Raw genomic sequence first — 8712 nt, 5'->3', positions numbered from 1 at the left:
TGGCAAGCACACTCAGCAGCTTTCAGTATTTGACAGTTGCTTGTGGATCAAAGGGCAAGGTGGGTGGCAGCGATTGCATATTAATTGGTTATACAGTATCTAGAGATCAGCAGCTGGTACGGCAATGACAATGCAGTCCTTTAGACACAAGTTTCTCAATCGATTGCACATGAAATGACTGCAGTACATGGACACATCCCTGAAATTAAGCAAGAAAAAATATGAAAGAAGCGACCTAATTTTTGTATTGTTCCAATTATGATATTACTGCTTGTGCAATACAGTAGCAATGTCCAGAAAAGTTCTTTTTCCTCAAAAGTATTCCATTGGTATTGAGTTAAAATGGATTGAGAAATACCACTTGAAGTCAAAACTGTTATTCCTCCTATAGACATTGTGCTGCAAGAAATTTTATTGCTTGCACTTATACTGCTAAGAGAGACCTCATATAAACCAGGAAAGACATCCTCTACCACAGAAAACAACCTGTGTCCTCCTAAACATCCATCACTTTTACATATCGTCTCTGTCATCCTCTCTGCAGCCTCCAGTTACATATGACAGCTGGAGTGAGGATTTATGGAAGAGAGTGGGGATGTCAAACATGCGTGGGACAGCACAAGGTCACAGTTCTGGGCCTGGGGACGGAGGAGAAAAGAAGCACCCTCAGACACTGCAGAACTATTGTACAATTGTCAAGACAGACATTGAGGCGCAAGTCTGATGAGGAGGAGTGTTTAGCCTGGAGAAAAGGAGGCTCAGGGAGCGCCTCATTGCTCTCTCCAACTGCCTGAAAGGAAGTTGTAGCCAGGAGGGAGTTGGTCTCTTCTCCCGAGTAACAAGTGACAGGACAAGAGCAAATAGCCTCAAGTTGTCCAAGGGCAGGTTTAAATTGGACGTTAGGAAAAATTTCTTCGCTAAAAAGGTTTCCAAGCCCTGGCACAGGCTGCCCGTGGAAGTGGTGGAGTCACCACCTCTGGAAGTATTTAAAAAACGTGTAGATGTAGCACTTGGCACACGGTTTAGTGGTGGACTTGGCAGTGCTGGGGTAACAGCTGGACCTCTTAGAGGTCTTTTCCAACTGAAACAAATCTATAAGTCTATAATTAGAGAAAAGTATGGGAGCAGGAAAAATAACCTCTTCCAGTCTTATTTGCTTCAGGAAAGATTTTTCTTCAGAATGTCTTCTAAACCATTCCTCCAACTGGAAAATCCACTCAGCTTGCAGAGATTCTCAGGATATGTCCTTGAAAGATAGTTACCTCTCCTCAAAACCTCTATGAAGTCTTCAAATTCACTCCTCAGATCTTATCCATTCCCATCAGGTATTTGCCCTCACCGTCATTTTTCTTGCTTTCCACACTACTCTTTCCTGTCAGAACGGCCACATACAGTAAGTAGCTCTCCACTGCCCCAAGAGACTGTTAGCGTTTACACAGCAGTGCTGGAAATAAGAGGGACAAGCACATCAAAGCACAGTCGAGTTTTTTCCGGGCAGTTTCAATGTTAAAGTGATCCCACCCTTTTCATATGCTGTGACTTTCTAGAAACAGGCACAGCTCACGTGGCAGCACGTTTGGGATGGGTAGCCAGGCATCTTCTCTTAGCTCAAACTTCACCCACTGGGACCTCTCCAAAGGGAAGATATCCTGCGGATTTACAACTAGTTTGAGCTGGATCAGCTCCCAGAATACACAAGTTAGAAAAAAAATTCAGGAATAAATAGGGAGCATGAGATCTCTTCAATGACCTACAAGCCTCACATGTATAAGGAAAATGTGTCCCTCTCTCTTACTAAATATTTAGAAAAACAGTAGGATAATTTCTTATGCTATTGCATTTGGTATTTCCTGTCCACTTGCATGAGAAGATCACACTGACCACTTTGTTCCTTCAGAAACCAGAAGACAAAACAGCATGAGAGCTTTTATTTGCATACACACATATTATGATTCCAGAAACTGTAAAATTAGCAGACACAAAGCAAGGCTGGAGAATGGTGTTTGTCCACATTTCACAGCTGGTTTTCTCCACTTGTCTGTATTTTAAAAAATAAAAGTAAATGTCTGCAGCAATGTGAAGGCCAATTTTTTTCCTTCCTGCAATTCCTTCCTACAGATTTTACCCTATTAAATACATATATCACATGTACCCTTCTTTTAGTGCTCATCATTTCTTCACTCATTTTAATAGTGTTCCAGACTGCAGAGAATGTCATTAATTCTGTCACAAGCAAGTTTCTCCAGCACAGCAGACATTGCTCCTCAAATATGCCTTGTTTGCTTTATGACAAAATCTTCTTAGCAATGTGGTCGCAATTGGATGATGCATTTGCAACTGCTTTTAATGAATTCATGTTTTACCCCCAGAAATCCTTGAGGTGTTCAGTTTGTGGATGCAAAAGAGAGAACTGCATGACAAAAGGAGAACTAGAATCACAGATGGATAGTGCAAACACTGGATTTTGAAAAAATTGCCTTAGATTCAGGAAAATCTACAGTTGGAAACAATAATGAAACTGCTTTTCATAAACAGAATGAACTGTTCAAAACAATGCTCTGAAGTCTTAAAAGAATTGGAAAGCCTTTTGTCCTTTTTTCAAAAACATGTTTTGTTTTTTTAACCCAAGCTTTCAAAAACTTGGTATTAATCACTTCAAATGGTGATTAAACAAGAGCATAGAAATGGTGGATCATAACGCTGAAAGAGGAAGAAATGAATACTTGTGAGCTCAGCAATGTAGCAAAGTTTTATGTCCCCCTTACTGTATGTCCACTATAATTGTATTAAAGAAAACAATACTAGTTCCACATGTAGGGATGTGTATATTTTAATTTCAAACTAACCGAATGATTCCACGTCAGCTTGAATTTCAAGTTCGGTGAAAGGTGGACAGCAATATCCAAGAACACAGTTTGTTTTTTCCATGGTAAATTTCACTTCAGACTTTAGCGTGCATGAAGTCTTTAATTACCTGACATATTATCAACAGGGCTGTGCCTGACAGCCTCTGCTCTGTGAACAAATTCAGGTCTGTTGTCTCAGGTTTCACCTCTCTGATGCTGAATTCTGATGCTGTCATGAAAAGATAGAAAATAGGAGAAAACCCTTCTGACTAGGTCAGCAGAAAACCACTTCTGAGAGCTGGCTTCTCACCCTGAATGCCTGTGCACTGCTGGGCAAGTCGGAGTCCCCACCCTGCAGGTGCAGCCCATTTCCAAATATCCCTTCACTGAATGGATGTCTGTCTTCGGACAGTAAAACTCAGGCCTGGAGAAGCATGATGTACTCACAGCGTGCAGCCAATGTAGTTGTGCTTTGAATACAAATATTTAATTTTATCTTATTTTAATATTTTGATACACAAATGCAAACATATGCTAAACCTGCTGAAAGACTCCAGACTATTTGTCAAGACTATTTGTCAAAGTTGGCATAGAGGCCACGAGGACTGTTTCCCTGTTAGGAAAATCAGGGTTCCTGGAGCTGTGAAGTTTTTCTCTTTTGTACAGCGTTCAGACAATACAATGGAGCTGCGACAGGAAATTATATGGATACATTAGTCATGCAGGATTTGTTTCTGTGCAAATTTTGGTGATGGGATAAGTCTGAATATGCCCACTGGGTGATAATGATGGAGAGAAATTGAGAGCAACCTCTGCCATTAGTGATGTCCATCCTGCCTGTGGGGGTCCTGTAACTTACACAGCCTGAGATCAAACAGCTATGACATTTTAGCATGCCTCATAATGCAAGTCTACAAAGAGACTAACATGACCATGAACTGACTTAAATACAGAATTTCATAAAGCCTAAAAAGGCCACTACATGCACATAATGTGCAATCAAACAGGTGTCAATGGGGAGTGACACAGGTTGCTGCAGACAGAGATACATGAGAAAAGTTTGAACAATAACAATAGATTACACTCCTTGTGTCCTAAACTTACATGAAAATCATCTTCCCAACATCTGCACTGTAGTGTAACCCACTAAAGGAGTCAGTGCTCCGCAGAACTTTTGGAAAGGGGACGATGGAAAGGTAAGTCCTCTATCTTTTTTCATTAAATGCTTCAGGCTGATCTGTTGAGACATTTTGTACTACTCAGATTGATGAAGTGCAGGGCTTCCTTTGATCAGAGAACAGCACTGTTCAAGGAGAATCACTTTGGTCAGCTCTGGATGCTGTGTTAAGCATCCAGTCAAACACATCATAAAGATAAAAGGCAATTTTAATCCTAAATGTCTCCCCTACTGCAGGAGCTCACCTGCAAATCTGGATAAAAGCCAACAATAAACTAAGATTGATGAAAAATAGCCAGAATTATTCTATTCAAGATTTCCTGTTTTGTTTTGGGTTTTGTTTTTTGGGAGGATTTTGGTGTTGTTTTGGGGTTGGTTGTTTCGGGTTTTTTTTAATTATAGCAAAGTTTTCTCTTTTATCTTGGCAGTACTTAACAGAAAGGAAAGGAGAGAGACAAATGGAATAAATGTTCTGCTTCTAAGCCTCATGGATGTGATTCCCACATTTCAAATTGTATAATTACTTTGTTTTTCCAACATCTGGTCCTTGTCAAATGCCACCATCTCACCTAGATAAAATGGAAGTTAATGCAAGACGCAGTCATTTATTTGGGAGCTTCCTCAGTGCACTGCATTCCCTGATGTGGGAGAGACTGTAAGTACAGAGAAAATGAGAAACCTTTCATCTTGATCAGAGGGCAGAAGAACATGGTCACAGTGAGTAACATCCATGTACCTTGTAATCAAGAAACCGTGCAGACATGGTGTTTACCAAAAGGTCCAAGAAATATATTGAGGACATTGTATTGTAGCATTTGAATTTCATCTTCAACCAGTCTCATGCTGTCGGCAAATGAAGGTGTGATGAACTCCAGCGTACCCTGGTGACAGAGGTTTGTTTCAGAGTACAGCCCAGCCCTGTGTGACAGCACAGCCCTTTAAAGGCCTTTGCTGCCCTCTGCCTGGTGCCTCGGAGGGTGAGCTGCTGAAATATTAACACGGGATAATTTTGTGCTGTAGAATCCATGACTGATCTATGCAGAATTAGCCAGCACTGTTCCTAGCGGCTCTTGATGTTCTGCTTAAGCACAGACAGCTTCCCTCAGCTGCAGCATCAGACCCAACACACGCATCAAGACTACATCTCTGAACTGTGGGCTCTTGCAGAGCTGTGCCCAGTTCTGCCAGGACTCAGGTCAATGAGAGTGTCAGAGAGTGGCAAGTCTGAAAACCCGTGTACCTCTCCCTGCAGATCCCATAATGGTTGCATTTCACTAGGATGCTCGTTTATGTCCGTGAGTGCTGAAGCTACTGATACCCTCAATATTAGGAGTGAGTAGTGGCTGAGATATTTGTCCTTGCCTGAAACTACCCACAAGTAGGTTAAGGGAAGCTGGCTGTCTGATAGAGAAACTAGTCATCTATAGCTTGCAGCTGTCAGTCCAAGCTGAATTTACAAGACAGAGCCTATGCTCACGTGACTGCACTACCGAAATAAACACTTAAATAGTGTTCAAAAAAGTTATTTCAAAAAGAAAATCATACAAAACACTCCATTTTTTTTCTCATTTTCTCTGTAATGCTCCTTAAAATGCAGTCCTTGTAGAATATCATCATATCACCAGCTGACCCCAGAATATATTCACATTATTAGCTCGTCTCTTGTCTCATCTGCTGTATCTCATAAACTGTTCAGGGAAAGAGCTGCAATTTTGTTATTGTTATTCCTTTAACATTAGAATCTCACACTGCAGGACAGCAAATAAATAGTTTCTGGAGTGTTAGCTAAAAATACCACCAGCTGAGATTTCTTTGCAGATATTAGGACAAGTTCATAAGCTTTTCACTAAGCAAAAGATATGCCAAAGACATCTGAAACATTACTTCAAATTAATCCAGTTCATTGGGATTTTTTAGGTCAATTATCTCAATGGACAAATATAGTTTCAAATAACCTCTTTCAGAAATTCTTAATGAGAACTTTCTTGTTTCCCCACTGTATCTTTTATTCCAGAAAATCTAAAGAAAATGGTTTAGCTCAGGACGACAAACTTCAGTTTGAATTCTACAGCTTTTAGAGGCATTTTGAGTCACTGTAAAACTAAAATGTATTTTTCTACTGCGTGAGAACCATAATGATCAAGAAAAATATCCCAGAGAAACTCCCCAGAGAAAACTGTGACTCCAGGAAGGAAGGAAGGAGGGAATAATAAGAGACCCTGGAATAGGGTCACCCTCACCTCCCCAGCTATCTGACATTAAAACTGCTAAGAAGAAGTATCCATGTTATGACAGCCTTCACATTTTCACAAAGGTAATAAATCAAAAAAAAACGGTCCTGCTTGTAAGTTTCAGTGAACTGTGATGAGTTTAGGAATACCTGTTTCTCACCTTGCTGCAGGCATCAGTTTGGGATCTGATGGCATCAAGAAATAAGACCTTACCCAAGTCTGGTGTTTTCACTAACTATGAAGGTTCTTGATTAACTACTGAATAGATGCAGGACAAAATCCCATTCTGTGTATCTTTCCAGTTTGACATTCTTATGCATTTCCTGAGCTTTCCATGAAGTTTTACAAAGCTTCAGACACCCCACATTTCCATAGGGTTCCCGAGATACTGTCAAAGCCACATTAAACAGGAGTCAATTATATTAACAGCTTCTCTCCTGAGAACAGACCTCTAACTATGTCCTCAAACAAAACTAAGTAACTTTGACATTACTGGGGGAGCACTGACTCTTTCTGGTTTCCTCCCAATGCTTACAATTTGATTATTTTCCAGGATATTCTGAGAAGTGCAATTAGGCTGACTGATTTATAACACCACAGCTTCTCTTACCATCTGAAGACAAGGAAATGTTTGACCTTTTCCCCTCCTCCACAGGTTCTCATAGATAACTGCCAATAGCTCTGAGGTTGATAGTGTTCCCCTAAGTGCCCTGGGATGAATCAGCCCAACCAATTTGAAAACATCATGTTCATCTAGCTATTTTCTAACCTATTTTTCCTAATCTAGACAGAAATCTTCCATGAACATCAGTGGTGTTGAATGTATTGGTCTTTGGATCACTGTTGCCATTTTCATTGACAACCAAAGTCGAAAAAGGCATTAAATTGCCCATCTGCCAGAGAGCCTTCCTGATTTACTGCAGTTTTAAGAAACCATCAGTTTCCTTTTTTCTCATTATACTCCTTGAAATACAGAATTTTTTTCTTTACTACTTACATTTGCTTTGTGTATAAACTTTCAGTGAAAAGGGTGTCAGATGAACATCACAAATTCATAGGCTCTGAGCCTCTCCAAGAGCTACATGAACCCAAAATCTTCAACTTTGCCTCTCTACATTTTCTGTATTTACCTTTATAGCCAGATCTTCTGCTCTGTGGTCGAACAGTTGCATGGTGCCATGTCAGAAAATGGAGCCTGAGGAAGACACGAGAAATAACACAGAAGCAATAAAGAAAAGAAGAGAGAAATCAAGGATATTAGGGGTGGTCTCCAAGACAGCCCTTAAAGATCAGCAGCCCTGGAGTGACACAGATCAGCCTGATTGGAGGAGACACCACACAGCAGAGGCTGAGAGCATTATCACAGACCTCATGAGTGGCAGCTGGGCTTCTCTCAGAGCTGCTCTCAGCTTCATTGGCCTTCTGTGGCAACGTCAGCTGTGCTTTAAAAGGCTTTTAAAAGCTCAAAAAGACCAGGCTTTATGAGAAGATGAGCTAAAGTGACTCACTTTTAAAATAGGTCAGGCAAGAACAGAAATGTAAAGGCCCTGAAAAGCACAGCTCTCCCATCTTGTTGCTGGGAGCCTCCCGCTGACGTCCTGCTGTCACGTCTCGTGTGCCGGGCAATCATCTCCTGGACATCTGTGCACAGTGGACTAAAAATCACCAATGAGCAGTTCCTGTCACAGCAGGCATTAGCACACCCACGTGTGAATAAACTGCCTGTGTACGATGTCCAGTTACCCTCTGAAGTGCCCTACATATCTCCTCTCAGACACCCGGACCAGTGGGATTTATGCTCCTTGTTTTGGGTTGTGCCATTCTCATGGGTTCAGGGAACTCATCCTGCTCTGGCTGTGTATGGGCCATCCTGGGCACACTTCTGTCCAGGCCAATTTATGATCTTCCCTTTTGGAAGGATGTCTGGGGAACCATGGGGCTGTCAGGAGTTACAGCATCACACAGCAGTGATGTTAGTGCTTGTAATGCTACTGATGTTTTCAGCTTCATTTTTAAGAAGCAGTGACAGCTCCAACATGCCCAGATCACAGCAGTTTCTGCTTTGCCTTATCTACCCATGCACACATGCAAATCCACACAGGCTTGGACATCAGTTTTTAACAGGGCATAGTTTTCTGTCAAAGAAAATGTCAGGATGTGATCTTCCATATTTCACTACTGCTATCCTGCCATTTAATTTAATAACAGCTAAATATCAAGTGGTTACTATTTTGATGCTGTGTTCCATCAGCTATTGAATTAGAAATAATGGGACTGGTCTAAATTTGTGATTCATGGTGAACTGCCAAAACTAATCTCAATCATGCAGAGGACAACATCCACTGATAACTGATTTAATAGATGATCATCTTGAGCTGTCCTGTCCTCTCTCACAGAAATAGGAATATTAATGAAGTACAAGTTCACTCACACTTTGCAAGTCTTTTCCAGACAATAT

Source organism: Manacus candei, unplaced genomic scaffold (assembly GCF_025592945.1).
Source record: "Manacus candei isolate 608988 ecotype Guabito, Panama unplaced genomic scaffold, ASM2559294v1 h1tg000015l, whole genome shotgun sequence".
Lineage (NCBI taxonomy): Eukaryota > Metazoa > Chordata > Aves > Passeriformes > Pipridae > Manacus > Manacus candei.
Note: the sequence above shows the minus strand (reverse complement) of the source record.